Here is a 21,943-nt window from a genome sequence, read left to right as displayed (position 1 = left end):
GAGGCGGTAAACCGATAAACAATAAAAAGAATTGACAAGATTTATAATTAATTTATTAGAATTTCGGTTTTCACAATAAATCTTATTACTCATTCTTACCAAACACTTTCACTGTTTTTATTGCTCTTAAATGCATATCTTTCCCCTTTTTTTTCTTCTTTGCTTTGAAAAAAAAATAAAGTAAACTATACGATTAGTCCTTATATTATGTAAAAAATATAAATTTAATTTTTATATAATAATTTATGTAAATTAAGCCCTTATATTTTATTAATTAATAATTTTAATTTTTAATTCTAATATCATTAAATTTAACTGTTGAGTACGTTGATGTGATATTTTTAATTACGCTGACATTGCATTATTATAGATGATGTCCTATAATGCTGACATAGCAAAACATTTATCTAGTAAAAAATTACTCTTTTCATATGAGTTTAACAAAGAAATTAAAAAAATTATCCTAACCCTAAATTAAAAATTAAATGAGATTAACAAAAAAATTAAAAATTTAAAAAAATAATTAAGAGAGCAAAAAAATCTATTGCCGAAGAAGGTAGAGAGAGAATCAATTGGTTTTGACTCTGAAATTGAAGATAGGGAAAATAATGGGTTTTCTTTTTGAAGATTCAACTGGTGTTGAATTAACAATTTTTCATTGAGAATTCAATCGGTTAATACAAAGGCCTTTGTTGAGAAGCATCAGTTCACATCGATTGCTACTGTCAAAGTTGCTCTTTTGGATAAGAAGATTGGTTTAACTAAGAAAATAAGTGCTGGCACAAGCATGGTGAACAACAAAGTGAGGGAAATGGACTAGAAGTCTCAAGTTTCCAAGAAGACCGAGTCTGCATTTGCAGTTGTTGAGCAAACAGTTAGTAATGCTAAATCTGCTATTTTGTCAAGAGAAATAAATATAGATGAGATTGCAACAAAGTCTTTGTATTAACCAGTTGAATTTCAAGGAAAAATTGCTTTTTCAAAACCAGTTGAATCTTCAAAAAGAAAACCCATTATTTTCCCTACTTTTAATTCCAGATTCAAAACCAGTTAATTCTCCCTTTTCGGCAGTAGATTGTTTTCTTTCTTTCTTAATTGTTTTGTTTCTTGAAAATTCTTAATGGTTTTTTTTGTTAATCTCATTTAATTTTTAATTTAGAGTTATGGTGTTTTTTCTAGTTTCTTTGTTAAACTCACGTGGGAAGTTAAGCGTTTTTTTACGAGATAAACGTTTTGCCATATCAACGTTGTGTCATATCAGTTTGGTCAAAATGCCATGTTAGTATATTTAATGGTCAAATTTAACGGTATTAGAGTTCAAGATCAAAATTAATAAATTAACAAAGTATAAGGATCCAATTTACATATATTATTATACAAGGATCAAATCTATACTTTTTGTATAGTATAAAGACTAATTGTATAATTTAATCAAAAAATAAAAGAGAATATCACATGGCAATCAATTGAAAAGGACCCTTCAATTGAGAGTTGTAGTGATTGATGATTGGTAACTTTCTCATTACTTTTTCTTAAATAAAAATGAACAAGAATAGAAAATCGATAGTAAATAAGGAGAGATTGGTTTTTAGGTAGTTGAAAATTTAATCAAGATGCCATTAGGGAGGGTGTAGCTGAGATAATAAGTTTAGATGAATTATCTTTTAGATTTGTGGAAGGTAAAGGGTTTACACATTGTATGCCCTTAACATTTCCTAGATTTCGTGTACCATCATGATGGACAATTGCTAGGGAGTTAAAAAAAAGACAACTGAAGCAATTATTGAAAGCATATTATTAGAGTTCTCTCACCACAAACACATGAACTTCATTACAAATAAATAATTATTTGTTTCGCACAACTCACTTTATAGATAATGATTGAAAATTATAAAAAAAAAATTAAATTTGTCTCCCATTTCTAGTCATAAAAGTGAGGCAATTGTAAAGAAAATTGATAAATGTTCATATGATTATGGGGTTCAAAAGGTTTTCTCTATTAGTGTTGATTATGTTAGTTTTGATGATGTTGTAATAAGACATTTAAAGAAAAATTTTGACATTGTCAGAACTAGTATCTTAAAAGGTAAATTTCTTCATATAAAATGCATTGCATATATTGTTAATCTTATTGTGAATGATGGATTAAAGGAAATGAATGAGTTGGTTGCTTGTGTTAAAGAGGCAAGGAGATATGTCAAGGAATCTCTTAGTAGGTTAGCCAAGTTTAAAGAGTGTGTTGTTAGTGAAAAACTTAAAATAAGAGTTTATTATGTTTGGTTGTTAGCACAAAATGGAATTCTATTTATATGATGTGGGATGTAGCTCAGAGTTGAAAAGGATTTTGAGGCATTTGATTTAGTTTATCATTATTATAGTGTTGAGTTATTGATGGGAGATCATGAGGTGCCCAATGAAAATGGTTAGGCAAATGTTAGGAGAATTTCTCTTTTCTTGCAACAATTTTGTGATTTTACTATAAAAGTATTACATTTTTCTTATTTAACCTCTAACACTTTTCTTGATTGTATTTGTAAGGGGTATTACACTTTGAAATAATAGTAAGAAATTTCTAATGTTGATTTTCAATTGATAGAAAATAGAATGAAAGACAAATTTGATAAGTATTAGGAGAATGTGGAAAAAATAAATTTGGTGTTGTACATCACTTTGATTTTTAATCTTAGGAAAAAAACTTGCTTTTGTTGAGTTTTGCTTTGAAAGAATGTATTCTCCTAAGGAAGCTTCATTGGTGAGTAGTGTGGTCAGAAATACAATGGAAGATTTGTTTGATTGTTATAAAAAACTGTTGCAACTACAGTGTAAAGTTTGTTGTGATAGTAGCCAAGAAAGTCATATTAAACAAGCCACTAATGAAAGAGAAAATCAATTTTACCTTTCAAAGAAGAAAAAAATGAAAGTGGGAATCAAAACCCAATGTGAAAAGTTTTCATTTCTACTTATAAAAGATATTAGATGGAAAGAGGTAAAGAAGAGCATAAAACGAAATTGGATAAATATTTAATTGAGAATAATGCTACTGACCAGGATGACTTTGACATTCTCATGTGGTAGAAACTCAATAGTCATAGGATTCATATACTTTCTAATATTGTTCGTGATGTATTCCCATATCAACAGTTACTTCGAAATCCACTTTTAGTACTTGTGGATGTGTGCTTAATATATATAGGAGTTCTTTAACCCCTAACCTCTTGCAAACACTTTTTTGTTTTCAAGATTAGTTATATGGATTGTCCCGTTTTGATTCGAATGACATTGAATATGATTTAGAGGAGCTTGAGAAAGTTGATTCAAGTAATTATCTTGTTTATAGTTTATACCATCATTTCATTTTCTCAATTTTTAATTCCTTTGTTTCTTTTGTTCTTTATTTAAAGGTTAATTTATCTTAGTTGGTGATGTATTTTTAGATTTGTCAGAGATTGCATCGAACCTAGTAATTGAGTAGAAAAAAGGTGTTATTGTTCTTAAGTATTATGCATATTTTCATTTATAATATATTTAGGTTATCTTAACACATTAATTTATAGTAATTATAATTTTTTTTCTTTAACATTTTAGGGGCATGTTCATATGAGATCTAGGCTGTTGATGGATTCAAAATTATCGAATCCGAGGTCCATATTATGGAATATATGGTATGGATATGTTGTGTAGCTTTTATGGATATGCTATGGATATGTACAATTTATTTTTGTTCTTGTAGAATTTATGTTGTTTTGATTATGGATATGTGTGTTTTATTTTTTTTTCTTATGGAATTTGTGTTATTTTGATTAAGGATATGTACAATTTATTGTTATAGTATTTATGTTATTTTATGCTTTTATTAATTTTTTTAAAACATGTCGTAAAAATATTAAAATAATATTTAAATTTGTTAGAAAAATAACCTACCCACTGAGAGGTCAACTCGAATCAGGATTAAGTAGTGGTTGGTTTAGTTATATTGGTTATTTGCCTTTTGATTGGTTAATTTTAATCTTCCTTCTCTCACAGTCGATTTTGTCAATTTTAGAGCATTCTACAATCAAATCGGTCGAATTGACCCAATGCTCTATTTTAAGAAAGGGGATGAGCTAACAATTGTGGCTAAAACCCCCTAAAGATTTTGTATAAATATCAAAGCAAATACCCATATAAACAAAACAAAAAAGGGTAAAATACACTTATATCTCTAAGTTTTAATTGAAATTCTAAATGAGTTCATTAGTTCTTGAAATGGACACTTCGCTCCAAAAGTATAAACACCATTAATAAATGTTATGAAAAGACTAAAATATTTTTTTTCTTTATTAATTTAAAAAATTATTATTATATTTTTTGAAAAAAATAAAAAAAAACCAAGAAAGGGAAGCATTGTAAGGAAAGGAGAGCCGATCGGTGCTCCCCAAATCGGTCGGTGCTCCCTTTGTTGGGGAGCAAGAAGGAAACACCGATTGATACTTTTTTTTTTAATTATTAAAAAAATTAATTAAAAAATAATAAAAATTAATAATTTTTAAAATTAATAAAAAATAAAATTATCATTTTGATATTGTCACGTCATCAAACTAATAAAAACACTAATGATTGATTAACGGCTGGATCTATGTGTCTAGTAAAAAATTCTTTTTGAGATAAAATGTTTATTTTAAAAACTAATGACTTATTTGAAACTTTAATTAAAACTTAAAGAGGGAGACCCAAAAATTTTTTTTCTAAAAATCAACAAATAAACACCGTCAACATAAAAGTCATAATCACAAATCTAAATTATGGAACCACAAACATATAATTAAGACAAAAATAATAAATCACCAAAAACAACAATTTGTCTAAAAAACCCACAAAAAATTATAAAACTAGAAAATTTCTTAGCCATATCCACCAAATTTTATCAAACAAATTCACTAAAAAATTAAATAAAACACAAAAACTCAAAATCCAAAAAAAAGTTCAACCGGAAAACCAAAAAAAGTCAAAAACTTTAAACTATTAAACTCAACATTTGATTGAGAAAAAAAAACTATTAACCTCAAAAAAAGGGACAAAACTCAAAAAATCAATGAAATTAGGATTTATTTAGGCGTATTTTCAGTTTGGGAACAAAGGGAAGGTTCAAAATTATTTTATACTTGATACCAAACTTTAATCATAAAATAAAAACTCAAAGATTCCATGGCCCTTGTATATTTCCCCGTACAAGGCCGAGTGGACTGGTCAAGCCACAAAACTAGTGGTCTAATCATAGCTAGAGCTCTAATCATAACTAGATTTCCCTAAATTCTAATCTATTAATCATATAATATATAGTCTACAAAATAATAACGATTTCAAGGCACTCATAAACACTTTTTCTTTTTATCATACGAATCACATTTGATTAAGGAAGAGCATCCTGTGAATTAATAATTTTTTATTTAAATGAGAAAATTTTAAAATTAGAAAAAGAAATGAATTATGGATAATATTAATGTAGAATTTTAAATTGATGAGCCCATTACTTAACTGCTAAGGAAATAGAAAGGAAATGTAAAGAAATTAGGACTAGTGGGTCCCATTTGGAATGTGTGACAAATGTTCATTCTATGATATGCGAACCTTATCTATCTTTGCCTTCTAATTTAATTAAGTCATATTTTTGTTTTATCTCATCTTCCTAAAATTAGTAATTATAGTATTTTAAGAAAATAAAATAAAGAATTTATATTTTTAATTATTATCTACAATCTTATCCATATATGTCTATTTTATAAATATAAATGTAATGTTTAAATAATTATATATATTGTAATATATCATAAAATAATATAGATTTTAAAATCATTCACAACATAAATATGTAAGCAATTAACATAAAACAAATATGTTTACTTTTATTAATATTAATCAAATTATTGTTGATATATTCTTTCAATTTATTCATTATCTAGTAACCATTGAAATTGTTATTTACTCAATTGCATATCAATTTTATTATTTTATAAAATCATTATCCTCTAAAAATAGTCAAAACATTTTTCACCTACTTTACCAACCACCTATATCTTTTATTTTATTTTCTTTTTCTTTGTTCCATGTTTTTATTTTGTTTACTACAACAATAATTTGATTATTTTTTATAATAAAGTTTTGAATAAAACAAAAGAAAGAAAGAGTAGAATAAATACAACAAATCAAATAATAACAAATTATCAAAGTATTTTTTCACGTAATATTCTAATTACCTGTTTCTTTTCCCTTACTTTCCTCCCTTTTCTTTCTTTCTCTCTCATAGTCCAAACGGCTCATCAACACAAAACCAAACTAGCATTACCCATAACATATTAAACCTACCAAAACAAAAAAGCCAAAAAAAATTAAAGAAAGCTCAATCCAAATCTCTTCAGTTCACATCCAGACTAACCCTCAACTCCAGAATACTCAAACTAGCAAGCTTTAAATTATTATTATTATTATTTTTTTTTTAATTTTTAAAATTACATTGTGTCTTATTAGATTAAATTTTACTACTTAATTGTGAATATTATACAAGTTGTGCTACATCCTACAACCAAAATTTTATAATCATTTTCAAAATTTAGAAGATTCTATCACTGATAATTCAAAAATGTAATTTTTTATTTTAATTTGAAAGCAACTATAGACAATCTTGATGAATCTCAAGTTCAAGGAAAGAATCAAGGCTGTAATGTTGATTGATTTAATCCATTGTTATATTACAGATTCTTTACAAAATCTTTGAAATATCTCAAGTTCTCAACTTTGATCAATATTCATAGTTGTAATTATAAAGTTTTCACTTATATCTTCACATACTTTTATATAAATGCCTAATCATTGTAATATCAAACCCATTAATTAAAAGGTTAATGATTTTCTCTCCATATTTTGTCTTTTAAAATTTTTTATGACATAAAAACCATCCTAGTATTAAGACCTTCGTAATATCATATTTATCTTTTCATTTCACAATGACAATGAAAGCACGATTTACTTATACTCGACACGTACCGTACGATACACGTTCAAATGAATCCTAAATGGGATCTAGCTTTTTTTGCAAGACCCCGTTTAAATTGGTGATGGGTGCACCCACATTTGTTTTTGTTTGGAGAGTGGCACTTATTATGCCACGTCATCCACTTCACAGTGGTCAATGTTTTTTTGACCTTGTAATGTCTTTCTTTCTTTTTTGATATATAAGCTTATATAGAGTTTACACTAAGTCAATGCTATATTCATGTTTAGGGTTTTAGCTACGTGACACCTTTCCAAGCCAAGCTTCAGAGGATCATAATTTCAGTAAGTAAAGTTGTTTGGCAAGGAAAGTGAAGCAAAAAATATTAATTACTACAAATTAACTGACAATTGAAAGTCTCCTCTATGGTTATGACCAATAGTTATTAAGGGTCTGTTTAGTATCAGTTAAATAACTTGTTAAAGGAAAATGATTTCTGTGTAAAATATTTTACTAAAAATTTTAATATTTTTTATTATTTGGATAACCTGTTAAAAATATGTTTTTTGTTTGGATCATCTTGTAAAAATAATTTTCCATCATGACCTATTTTCAATAATTTTCTTTAATAACACTAAAAAAATATTAACATTCATAAATTATGCAATATGTGCAAAACATATTTTCAATATTAAACTATTATATATAACTAATATTTATTTATTTCTCATCATATGGTTATACCGATTAATTTGTTAGGTCAATAAATCATAACATAGAATTTGATAATCGGAAATTTTGAAGAAAATTTTTTCTATGAATAAAATTTTACTGAAAATATAATATTTTTTATTTTAATAAATTAAAAAAATATTTTTATTACTTTGATCACTTATAAGAAATATTTTCTATCATAATCTATTTTCAAAAAAATTTTCACCATGACACATAAAACATTCATCTATTTCCAACCATTGAAACTCATCAAAACACTAGTAAATCAACTCAAACAAAAAAAAAAAAAATACAAAACTCGAAAATCAAAAAATTATTTTCAAAAAATGTAAAAAAATCACAACCATTGAAACATGAAAATCCACCTCAAAACCAACAGGAAAATACAAACGAATATAAAAAAAAGAAAATCAATTCAAAATGGGGTGAACAAGTAAAATGAACATCAACTGTTGGATTAATCAATTAGAAATAACTAAAAAGAAATTTAAAGATTGAGGATTTGAAAATCGATAATTTGAAAAAGAGAGAGATTTTAAGTTGATGTTGAAGCTAAAGAGCAGATTTGTAGAAAAGAGAAGCAAAAGAGTGATTTGAAGCTGAAGCAGAGATAGCTGGAAATAGAAATCTGTGAAAAATAGAACAAGAAGGAAGAACTAAAAAAAAGGGGAGATATATGAGTTTCATGGTGACTAGTGACAGAGACAGGGCAAGGGTATAAAGTAGCTCGTGGGTTTGTCGAAGGAGATGGGAGTAAAAAGCATGGTGAAGTCTTTTGAAAATTGTCTTATGGAGTAAAAAGGGGAAGACAATTTCTCGTGTTTTGCTTTAAGTTTTTCATTGACTTGAAATTATTTTGACCAAGCTATTTTCCCCTTTCCAAACACTGAAATAGAAGGAAATTGACTTTCAGAAACCACTTTCATGGTTACTAAATGGAGCCTAAAAGAAAAATTAATTGAATTCCAATGACACAATAAAGACACATATGTAACAAAACCTTGATGTCTTCCGTAATTTATATTTTGAAAGGTAAAAGGTTCGTATAAATCAAAATATTTAATGCTATAACAAAGTTTACTTAAACTTTATAATTTATCCCGCAATAAATCTAAGCACTTATATGGCACAAAGAATAACCAGTAAGTCTTGTCTAGTCATTAATAAAATGCGATACGTGAGTTTGTCATTTTTTAGTTTCTGAGTGACATTTTCAAATTTTCACTCCTCATTTTCCTTTTTTCCTTCTTTTGTTTTTTTCTCTCCCATAGTTGCCACCTAGGGCTTTTTGTTTTTCTTTTTCCTTCTGTTTTCGACTCCTTCTCATTGGTACCGTTTGTTCGTGCGATGCTCTCCTCGGTTCGACCTCTACCTTTGGGGTATCGACGGTGGTTTGTGCCTGTTGGTTCCTTCTGATTTAGGTGTGTGGGGGTTTTTTCCCTTCTGTTCATTTTTGTTTTTGGGTTTTCCTTAGCGACAACACTCACTCTCTCTGATTTCCTTGCGACGTCACTTCTTCGTTCTCTTTGCTGACGGCTACGTTTTTTTCTATTTTCGTATTTCGTTTTAGATGGTTCTTGAAGGTTTTTTGGTGTTTATTGATTTTCCATGAATGAAGGTTTAATTTATTTTGGTGGTGTTGTGATTTTTAATTTTTGTTGTTTATTCCATGGATAAAAAAGTGCTGTGATTGCAAGATCATAGAAGGTGATAATGGGTTGTTTGGTCTCGGTGAGTGTGGTAATAGCTTAGTTTTGGTGACAATGGTAATGGGTTGGTTCCCTTCTGGATCTTGCACTACCAAAATTTTATTCTTGCTTCATACTATTAAACTCCACTTACTTTGTACTGTAGCATATTTATATTCTTCATTCCTTTATACAGACATGTATCTTTTCAATATATTATAATACATGTAGAAAAGCTCATCATCCCTTTGTACACTTTTAAAAGAACAAAAGAACTCTATTAGTGGTGTTAGTTATTCTTTCTTCATTTTTTCTGTTGTTTAGTACTTACCTTTGGACTTTAAATTGCTTTACATTTTGGACATTGACTTTCATTTACTCATTGTTTTTTCTTAAAATGATAATTGATTTTGCGAATGTGCTTCTTAATTTGTGAAAAAATAAAGTTACTTGTCCTAGACAATGTTTCCATATCTAGCTATGTTCAGCTTTGCATGGTTTGTCACTTGAGTTTAAATGGATAGAACATTTCTTATTGCACTCATTTCCATTCTGAGAAGAAAAAAAGGTGTTTTTACATAAATGAGAAATTTAAACCATGTTTTTTTTTGTTGAGAAAAAGGGTTTCAATTTAATGCTTAAGTGCAATTTTGGAACACAATTTTATCAAGTTTTGATTCCAACTTGCACTTATCTTTTTTCTTTCTTTGAAATGAAGATGTGATGGTACTAATTACATGTAAGAATGTGTCATTGTAAACATTGTTAGTAAGATAAGCTTCAAGTAAAACAACTAAAAGGGGTGAATTAGTTATAAATTAAAAGTTTCCCCTTTTTAAAGAACTTTGAAAATGCAATGGAGATGTGAGAAATAAAGCAACAAAATAGAGTATCAACTAAATAAGCAAAGTGAAAAAAGATAAAGAGTATTCAGTTGGATTTTTATAAAGGTTCGGCCTACCAATGCTTACGTCCTTTCCCTTGATAGCACAAAGAGTTCGAATCTATTATCAACTTGCCTTTTCCACAGGATCAGGTGTAACCTTTATAACATGCCATTTAACAAGATTAGGTGTAACCTTCACAACATGCCTTTTTATAGGATCAGGCGTAACTTTTACCAGGACGTTACCTTTTCAAGTTCAAGCACAACCTTTATACAAGATATAGCCTTTTAAAGGATCAGGCAAAACCTTTTTACCTTTTGAGTAAAGGTATAACCAATACAACAGTAGTGAAACCCCACCCTAATGTAGGATTTGCTAAGTTAGAAATCCTTAGATGAGCAAGTTAAATTGTGTTTTGAAAACATGAAAATTAGTTGTGAATGGAAAATTTTATGGTGTAATGTTTTAAGATGATTTTTATGTTTGGAAAGTTAAAGAGTAAGTTTTGATCTAAGAAAAATTCATGTTTTGTTGCATTAAGATGATTTACAAAGTTTGGTGTTAAAAGGAGTTCAACTAGACATGTTTTTAAAGTTTGTTTTTGCTTTCTGGACTCAATCTATCGATAGATGCTCTTCATTTATCAATAGATACAATCCAGAAAAGGTTTATCAAAGCTGTCCTAAAGAATATCTATGGATAGATGAGCAAATCCATCCATAGATGGTCAAATCTATTGATAGATGGCTACCAAAAAACTTCCAGAAAGGGTTCTAAAGCTCATCTATCAATAGATAACTTTGATCTAACGATAGATGATGTTGTTTTCATAAAAATAAAAAGGCTAAAAGCATATTTTCACTTCTTAAACTATAAATATGACTAAATATTCGAAGGTTTCTCAACCTTCAGCAGTTTTTTTGAAAGGTAAAACCTCTCTAAAACTCTATCTATCCATTTTTAATGAAAAATAATTGCTTTTAATGATTTTGATCTTTGTTTTGAAGGTTTTATGCTATAAAACCTTTAAAGTTCACATTTTAATGCTGAAAATTTATTATTTTTCCAAAAATTTTTTGTTGAGGATTAAAGTTACAGTTTTTGTGATTTCCTTCAACATCTAAGCTCATTTAAGGTAAGTTTAGGAGATTTATGCATTTCTAGCTTAGTCTAGAGAGAGAAAGTGGCTATAGTCAAAAGCAAATAGATTTCGAAAGTTGCTAGATTAATTATTTTGAGATTATTTGTTTAGAAATTGATTGTTATAAATATTGTGTGATAGGAATGCTTGAAACACACCAAATTACACAAAATTGGAGTTGTAATCGAGCTTTCTATAAAATGAGTGAATACACTGCTTTCAAAACTATTTTGATATGTAAAGTTGAAGCATGATTTGAGGTTTAATGATGAATATGATTTTTTGCAAATATTTATGAACTAAAAATTTATTTGTGGATGAGGAAAATATTATAAAACGTGTTTTCAACCTACTATGTATGTAAATATGATATTATGTATTAGTTTTCAACAAAAGGGGACAAGCACATTATGTTTGAGTCCATTTAATTACTTTAGTCTTCGAACTAGTGTGGGTACGAGATATGATTTATAATTAATGCATGAATGTATGAGGTGTATGCTAGATATGTTGAGGCATGAAATGTGTGATGGCTTGTATGATGATTGTCATTTAAGATATTATATTTATGTATATGATGTGTTCTCCATACACTACATGAAATGTTTGAGGAAGCATGATAAATGCTATGAGATTATGTATGTAATGCATGTTTTACATACAATATGATGAAAGAGTTGGCATGAGGAAATGCCATGAGATGTGTATTGTAACACCCCTAATTTTCAATGTAAATTAAGTAAATTGATAATATGTTGTGCATGCTAAGTGTTTAAGGATATATACATAGATAAATGTGCACTTAGGCAAATTTTGAGGAAATATGTGATAAATCCCATAGTTTGAGGTTTTGATCTAAGTTTGATGTTATGGTTATGAATTTATGTGTATGGGATTAAGTTAAACAAATGATTTGAGGTGTGACATTCACAAGGAATGATTTTGGGGTGTTAAACTTGAATTTTTGAAAGTTTTAGAAGCTTAAAGCTGCCTACAAGGGAAGATGTATCGATACATACTCTCATGTATCAATACATTCTTGGCAGGAAGAACAATATGAGGTGTTCTGGAGGAATTCTATCGGTACATTTAAAAATGTATCAATAGATTTGGCAAAGGATGAACATGTATCAATACCTTATCTTAATGTACTGATACATTTGAAGCAAAAAGCACCCAAGACCATTCTGCTTGAAATGTATCGATACATTTCCTCAATGTATCAATACATTCATTTGAAATTTGGGTAGATGTATCGATACATTGCCAAATGTATCGATACATCACAGAGAAAAGGTAAAAATAAAAAGGGGTTTAGGCTATTTCACCCTATTTCTTTCACTCATTTCTTTCACCCTCACTCTCTCTAGAAACCCAAAACCCTAGCCCCCAAATTGTATTTTTGAGCCATTTGAAGCTTGAGAAACCATCCTGAAGGTAAGATTTAACATTTTTACCGATTATTTTTCAATTTAATCGGTTAATAACTTTAAAATCCAATTTTCTCCAAATTTGGTAATTTTTCCTTTTCGGCTTGGATTAGAGAATTTAGAGCTAAGACTCGTACAATCCAACTTCTAAGGTATGGGTTTAGCTCGTTAATGAAGGATTTGAGCTTAAATAGTTGGATTGCTAAGAATTGGTAAATTGTACAAAAGTTGGCATTTTTTGAAAGCCAAGAATTAACTAATAAATGGATGTTTGATGTGTTCTAAGGGAGAAATAGAGTTAATCAGCTCGTTGGCAAGCTAGACGACGATTGGAGGCTAAAGATCGAAGCTCAGTTGGGACTACCTCCAATTTATCACTGTGAGTGGGTTTAAATAAAATACATGTAATGCATAATGCACGATAAATGTGCTGCCATGGTATTAGAATGAAATATGTATGCCTAGACGAATGAACCTAGGTTAGAGAACAATAAATGTGTATATGTATACATGTGAATGGTGTGTGATTGTGTGTTGTGATGTGAGCCACATGGGTGGCGTATGCTATGTGTGCCTAGAGTAAGACGTTTAGATGCTATGATGAACCCTAAGGAATAGATTACCTTAGGTGAATCATATATTGAGATGAATTAATTGAATGATGCCTTGGAGACTTAGAGGCACTTAGAACTTTAACGAGCTTAAAGTCTTGATAAATATGAATTGAGGTTCAATGATAAATAATGTCAATGATAAAGGCATGATGGCCTTATTTGTGGATTCGTGTCTTGTTCGAGGGATGAATTCTGGATGTTGATCTAATTTATGGATGAGTGGAGTTCCTTTCCCCTTGTGATTATATGTGTGCCTACAGGGGTTGTGGTAAGTAGGGATGGTGGCATTAATCTTGCTTATGATTCTCGCTTGCAGTGCTTTAATGCCACCCGTTTGAGAGTACTCCGGGTGATGCCAATAATTTTGATTCTTCGCCAATTGTTTCGGAGCTGTGCGTGATTTGTTCTCCGTCCGTTGCTTAGTACTTCGGGTGATGCCAATAATTATGATTCTCTGCCAATTACTCCGAAGCTGTGCGTGATTTGTTCTTTGCCAGTTGCTTCGGCACGTGTGTGATCTGTTTCTTTGCCAGCGGCTTTGCCCTGAGGGTAATCTGATTTTCTATCTGATTGGCCACCGAACGTGATTTGATTGTGTCTAGGGGAGGACCACTCATTGATTTGACTTGCATATGATGTGAGGTAGCCATGGAGAGGCTTAGATAAATATGATATGATTTTGATGTGATACTTCGGTTACTAGAGTGTGCCATGGAAAATGATTTGAATAATTTTGATCGACTTCGGGGGTAAGCCTAATGATATGTGTGATGAACTTTGGAGACATTGAAGATATTGATATGCCCTCACATTGGAGACTTTAGGGATAATGATATGCCCTATGCTTAGAGATGTTTGATAGAACACCCAGATGCACAGATAGTGCATATATATTTTATATATGTGTTTGTACATATATATGTATGATTTTGAGTGTTTACACCACTCATTGAGTATTATAGTATTCGCCCAATGTGTATTTGTGTACCATGTGCAGATAAATAAACTATGGAGTTGTGTGGCAAAGGTTGTTAATAGATAGACCAGTTTTGCTATCCGGTAGGTCCTCTATTTTGGTCACTCCACTGAGTCCGTCATGAGCTTCCACATATGGTTGGCTTTGATTTATGTAGGCACGATGTGCCATTTGAACTTGTGTAAAGGTTAACATGTATGAACCCAATTTGACTGGCCAATGTGTGGCCTTACGAACATTTGAATGGACTGTGAGCCAAGGATAATGTAATATATTTGAATTTGTTATGAATATTTGATTATAAATCCCTTAGCATTTGTGTTATATGATTTTGGACTCTGAGGTTAGCTCGGGTCTAGTGGGCTTGCCTACAGGGCTCGTGTGTTGGTCACAGACCTTTGGGTTTTAGGTCGTGACATGTATATGATGTGAAATTTGATATACCTTATGCAATGAGTAAGCATGTATGTGATGGTCATTCTACATACTAAATGCTATAAGTACAAAAGCTCAACAAGTGAGATTGATTCCACTCACACGGGGTGTAGTGACGACTTCACTCCTATGATGCATTATAAATGCTCAAGGTGCAATGGGGTTATACATTGCCAACCTAAGGTTGATGGGGGTTGTACCATCACAATGTGCGAGTTTAATGTTAATGGAATGATTATGATTGTTATCTTTATGATATTTTGCATGTTAAGTTCATATTGAATAATGTTTATGATCTATACTCGATGTTGGCATGAGTATGTGATTAGAGGAATAAAATAAGCCATAGAGATAGTCCCAAGAGGTAAGGGGACCTAAGGAACGGCAAAAATACACAATTTTGCCTAGAAAATAGAGGTTTAAAGGCTATCTATTACTACATGTAGAATATCTATCGATAGATACATTACATGATGCAATAGGAAGCATTCTACTTCAATCTATTGATAGATGTTCATTATCTCTCGATAGATAAATGAGTTCCAGAATTGTATGTACTGGCTTGTTTGAAAGCTTTTCAAAGGTAAAAAGGTTTTCCAATGGTTATTCACACTTGTTTATGTAACACCCCACACCCTCGTATAAAAGCCAATAAGACCCTATCGACAAGACGTAGGGTCTATTGACATAAATTTAAGTGTCAAAGAGTGGTAACGGGTAAAAAAATATTTTGAAATAAAATATTATTAAAATATTAATGTTTTATTTATTGTTGAGATTAGTCATGGAAGAGGATTATATGATGACTCTAAGTGGGGGATAAGAAGTAAGAAAGAATTTTGAAGAAAAATAATGTAGTGGGGCTCGCGTGCCTTTATTAAATAAAGATAAAGCGGGTAAGTAAATATTTAAATACTATGGTGATATCTTGGTGAAGTGCAATTTTATATCCTATTTGTACAAGTGTAAAGGAAGGAAGATAAAAGGAAATTGGAATTAAATAAATGTTGGAAGGATCAAATTGTAAAGGATGAAAGTTTGGAGGGTTGAATGGTAAATAAGGAAAAGTTTGAGGACTTATGTGTAATTTTAATTAAATGGACATTTACTAACCAAGAAAAGTTAGATTATGTGGGATATGAGATGTACATGTGAATTCACTATTACATGCAAATTATAGCATGCTAAAAGGAGAAGTTAATGAGGAACATGTGGGATCCCCACCATGTGAAGTAAAAGAAAGAATAAGACAAAAGTTAATTGCATGTAATGGGATTGGTGCATAAGGTGGCCAAATAAGGAAGGATAAAAATGGGATGCATGTGACTTGAATGGTTGAATGAATGGCCAAATAAAATGTGAAGTAAAATTTGTGCATGAAACTTGAGTGGAGAATGAGTTGGTCCAATGGAAAATGAGGAAATAAAAGAAAAAAAATAATGGAAAAAGAATGGACAATGAAGGTGGCAGGTGAAAAGGTTTCAAAAGCCTTTTTACCTTGTGATTTTAACCACATGAAAGAAAAAGGAAAATAACAAAATGACCAAGCCTTGGGCAATCCGCCCATGAGAGAAGAAAAGAAAGGAAATTTGAGTGGTGGGGAACTTGGGAGAATCCGCCCACACCAAGAAATGGCAAAATGACGTTGCCTTGAGAAAACCCGCATATTTGGAAAGAAAAGGAGAGAAAATCGGCTTGGAAGCAAAGAGAGAAAGGAAGAAAGGAGAAAGAAGGAAGGAAAAGGAAAAAAAAAGGTTCGGTCTAGTGAACCCGAGACAAGGTAGGTAAAAAAGATTGTCATTTTTGTTTGAAACAATCTATATTAGTGCTTAAACCATATACTTTCGTATCATAACTTGAGTCATAATTATAATAATCAATTCAATCTTTAAAACATATAATCATAAGTATATACAACGAGGTCTAAAGTCTCCAGTTTAATACTTATACCAAGGCCACTATCCATTTACAATTAAATAAACAAAGTGCTATGACTCGACCTCTAACAGCGGAGTGACTTCGAATGAATTGCTATGAGATGCCTTTACTTATTAGCGATGGACCATAAGTGCCTATGACTTCACGATAGGTTGATCACTATCTGCAAAAGGGAAATAAGGGGATGAGTCTCGCAAACTCAGTGATCATTGGCTCCGTGAGCAGGGAGAAGATGGGAAACAAGCAATAAACAGATCATTATAATGATAAAACCAGAATATAAAATGCAAATCTTATAAACCAAACCACAAGGAGGATATTTGTGCCTTGTAAAAATAATATCGTAAAATCATAATATAATGCTTTTTTTGGCAAAACAGTGTCGAAAATAAGTGTAACAGAAAGAGTTTCAATCACCAAAAACATCATTGCCATCAAAATATGAAATACAGTATAAAGGTAAGCACGCTCCCAAAATGTGTGGCATGTAAAGAAATCAAAGTGTACGACCACCTAAATGAACTCATGTTTGTCAAGTAAGCACTGAAAGCTTTTATTTAAACAATGGGAGCTGCAGAGAAAATCTTAACTCTCCACCATGCAAGAGAGTACGAGTTGAAAACTCACAAGGCTTTCTAGTAGGAAAGTATAATATCAACACGTGGACCCACTTCCACATAATAACAATCTGGGAGTCTTACTCCATCGGATTCCTATAGTTATGGTAGTCTCCACAATGTTGGCCGACATCAGAGAATCAAACGGTCACTACCACGCACATCCGGGAGTCTTACTCAATCAGGGTCACTTGTGGCCTAGCCACGTATACATATCACAGGTTGTGGCCCTCGCCACGCCTAACAGCCAGTCGGCGACTCAAAGGTTCTTTTGCTGAAGCTCACTCGTGCACGAGGGTCACAATTAACTGAAGTTATAGTCGACCTACTCTTGACGCACTTGGTTTGTCAAAACCATTTTCAAAAACCACATTAAGGTTTCCAAGTCTTTCACTTGAAACCATTTGAGAACAAGGTTCAATAACCTTTCAAATTACTTTTCACATAAAAAGGCATGGTGTATTCTCTTATTCAAAGATCGGACTAAAATCGGTGCTCAAAACTTGCATTCTAAATCATTTAACTATTTCATTTAAACTATGCATATCACCCATAAATACAAGGCAAAATTTTTGAAGGCAAAATAGTATAAAGGGCTTGTTTCCCGATTTCTAAAACACTTTACGTATATAGCTCATCTATAGATATATCTAAAACAATTTTCAAAACAACTTGCATCCACAATTTCCTACGAGTTCTACCAACTCATGCTTTCCACAATAACAATGTATAAATCATTGTAAATCCATTTAGAAATCTCCTATCGAGGCTAATAGCTCATGCTTTCCACAATTGCATTTAATAAAATCCGACAACTTTTATAAAACGTATAACAGTATATAGCTATGGAATTTTTTTGAAATAAGCACCCCCACTCACCTTACAATGGCGGATATCACTTTGCCACTTATCCGGGTATGTTTTCTCCTTTAGTTGATCACCACGGTGTCCATTTTCCATTTGCACACTTTCTAGCAATAAACTAAATCTAATAATCTTAGTGTTTATCATTCCCATTTTCCTCCTTATTCAAACATTACTATCATGTTAATAACTCATACTATGCTAGAATCACCACTTTTCCTCACTTAACATTGCATATTCATATACATCTTGACACATTTTTACCAAAGTTACCTTTATCCTTTGCTTGTGTAATTCTTTAAATTATAATTACCGGCAACTTATTTATGATTCTAGCACCCATATTAACCTTTTTCAGCCATTTTCATTCAAATTCATCTTATATTTTCACACAAAACCCACATATATGACCGCAACAATCATTCTCACTTTCACTCAATTATTTTCAAGTTTACATGCATCATTATCTGTCTAACTTTCACTACTTTGTTTCTTAATCCTCCATCCACAATATTCCTTTTTCATTTCTTTCAAACAACATGCCATACAAACTTAACAATTTTCAACTAACTTATGCAAATAGATCCTTTCAACAACCATGATTCCTCACAATATTCAATTAACCGTAGGCTTTAAAACATAGTTACTGCTTTTTTTTTCCACTTTAAGTCCATCATGTACCCATGGGTTTATTGGCTTATATGTCACCAATTTTTTTCCAATCAAGCCAATCTTTGCTGCCATAAGACATTTCTCTTAGTCACTAACACATTTTCAAAGATTACTCAAGCTAAAAACAAGAATCCTTACCTTTCCTTGCTTGAATCACCAAAACCAAGCTTTTTCTTCCTTTCTCTCTTTTTCTTTCTCCTTTCTTTCTTTCCTTTCTCCTTTCTTCCAACTGATCTCATCTATTTTCTTTCCAAAAGTACTATTTTCCTTGCAAAACAAAGCCATTTTTCTTTTCAAATGCATGGTGGCAAAGGAAATGGTGTGGAAGCTTGAAAATGGCGTGGGAGCATGGAAGTGGAGGAGAAAATATCTTTTGGCTGGAGATAAGAACCAGCCATGGGATAAGGATGAAGAGTCAAAGCTTCCTTTAGAAGCTTTGACCAACTTAATGACAAAATTACCATTTTACCCTCTAAGGTTTTCACTCTTTTTAATTGTATCCTCCCACAATCTTTTAATTCCAATTTCTTTCCATTTTTCTTCCTTAACACTTGTATCAATAAAATATCAAGTTCATGCTTCAATGCGGTATCATCAAAATATTTAAATATTTACTTACCCGTGCTAGCTTTATTTAATAAAAACACACGGGCTCCATTAACGTCATTCTTCTCTAAAATTTCCTCATTCTTCTTCTCCCCCATTTAGATTGACCATATACTCATTCTTCATGAAAAATTTTGATACTGAATAAAATATTATTTTATTTTAAAATTTTTTACTTGTTTTCTTGGCATCCAAATGTCTTATTATGCCCCGATTCACTTTCGAATCACTTTTTATAAGTTAATTCATCCTTAATTGATATTCGACAAGTTCTATTAATCAACATATCAAAGTATGGGGCGCTGCAGTAGATCTTGGAATGCATGGTGACTTTAGAGCTAAATAAGCAATGGGTAAGTGTTTTAGTCTTGAAAGCATAAGTAGAAAGGAAAAATGTGATGTATGTTGATTATTTGTGTTTGTGGCAGCAATGGTTGCTAGGATTGGCATGATTAGAGCATCAACGCAGCAAAATAAAAAAAATTGAAATAAAATAAAAAACCATGCCTCATATCTTTGGATACCTTGGTTGTTTAATACAAAGTTAAGCACCACATAAAATCAAAAAAATTGTACCTTTCTAAATTGCAAATTGCAACCTTTGTGTGTAACCCATTAGGTTCCTAACATGTTGGCAATGGAATTGAATTATAATATTATTAATTAATTAATTTAAATGAATCATATTCAATTTTAATTAACTAATTTAATTCCATAGACCATGATTGACATCTAGCAATGCATCATGGCCACCCAATTGTTAGGAGAGTCAAAGGATTTTTGGACAACCTTTTAGTGTACAGTTTTTCAATGTAATTCATTCCTTCATCATATATCCCGAAGATGATAAGAGCTTGGTACAGTGCCTACTTTTATTGAACTTCATATTTGTTCTTACAGTTAGATCATTAGCTTTATGGAGACTTATGAAACTCATTTCATAATCTCCTAATCACCTTGGCCAAGGATTTGATTAAGCTAATATAAACCAAGAACTAATGAGATATTTCCCCTTGAATCACTTGGGGTGATGATTCTTATCTTGACCACTCATTTGCCTTCACATGCTTCATGTTATACCCAAAAGCATCCTGTTTTGGCATCCTTGGGTAAGCACCCATAGGGATGAAATCAAAGCATAGCACTCCACACATAAGACAACCTGGTGTCTCAAGTCTAGGGAGTATTTACACATTGACACATGAGAAGTATTGCATAGTCACTTGAGTGAAATACCAAATGCACTTTTCATGGCGAGTCATGTTTAGTGAACTCGCTCTCCCATGGCAAGCACCCACATGCTAGTTTCAAGTATCTCTATACTTCAACTTATGAAAATGATTGCTTACTTCACAAGTAAGGAACATAACATGTGCCAATCTTTGAGCATTATTGATGCCTTGTCTCAATAATACAATGATCAAGAACTTTTAGGAACAATGCTTTAATGCATAAGGATCTCATAATTGTATCCCAATATAATTCTTTTGCAAGGCATATATAGTTCCATGGGCTTTATCTACATAAGTACAAAAAGTAATTAAATCACAAACTTATGGATAAAGAACTACCTCAATGTCATACATGAATATCTCTAAATTGCAATTCTCATACAACCACAGAATGGCTGTAGGGCTTATACTAACAATCTCCCACTAGCACTAAAGCCAATCACCTATGTATCTAATACCAATGTTCTCTACATGACGATTATGCTTCTGCTGGGATAGTGCTTTAGTGAGAGGATCAACAATATTATCCTCAGTTGGTATACGCTCTATGCAAATGTCTCCTCTTCCAATGATCTCCCTAATCACATGGTAATGCCGCAATACATGTTTGGATTTATGATGAGACCTTGGTTCCTTTGCTTGTGCAATGGCTCCATTGTTATCACAATACAAAGGTATTGGATCGACAATGCTAGGAACCACATCTAGTTCAATAATGAACTTTTTAATCCAAACTGCCTCTTTCGCTGCCTTAAATATAGAGATGTATTCGACCTCGATTGTAGAATCTGCAATCGTCTCTTGTTTGGAACTCTTCCAACTCATTGCACCTCCAATGAGTGTGAACACATATCCACTTTGCAACTTGCTATCATCTTTATCAGTTTGAAAGCTTGCATCCGTATAACCCCTAACTTGGAGTTCACCTCCTCCATAAACTAGAAATACATCCTTAATTCTTCGTAAGTACTTCAAGATGTTTTTCACAGCTATCTAGTGACTTTCACCAAGATTAGCTTGGTATCTACTCGTGACACTTAGAGCATAAGATACATCTAGTCTAGTGCAAAGCATCGCATACATGATATATCATATTGCTAAAGCATATGGGATCTTATCCATCCGATCTTTCTTTTTTTTT

The 21,943-nt window shown here is 31.2% G+C and overlaps 1 long non-coding RNA gene across 1 annotated transcript; it reads left to right on the top strand.

The window, feature by feature from the left end:
* Window positions 1–8,925: 8,925 nt before the first annotated feature.
* Window positions 8,926–14,753, top strand: LOC148760363 (uncharacterized). Its single transcript, XR_016023148.1, has 3 exons — window positions 8,926–9,123; window positions 13,135–13,227; window positions 13,779–14,753. It is a non-coding gene; the product is annotated as an uncharacterized LOC148760363 (long non-coding RNA).
* Window positions 14,754–21,943: the final 7,190 nt, after the last annotated feature.

Source organism: Theobroma cacao, chromosome 10 (genome assembly GCF_053813885.1).
Source record: "Theobroma cacao isolate CCN51 chromosome 10, ASM5381388v1, whole genome shotgun sequence".
In the NCBI taxonomy this organism is placed as follows: Eukaryota; Viridiplantae; Streptophyta; class Magnoliopsida; order Malvales; family Malvaceae; genus Theobroma; species Theobroma cacao.
The sequence above is the reverse complement of the archived record's forward strand: the minus strand, read 5'-3'. Positions and strand labels throughout refer to the sequence as shown.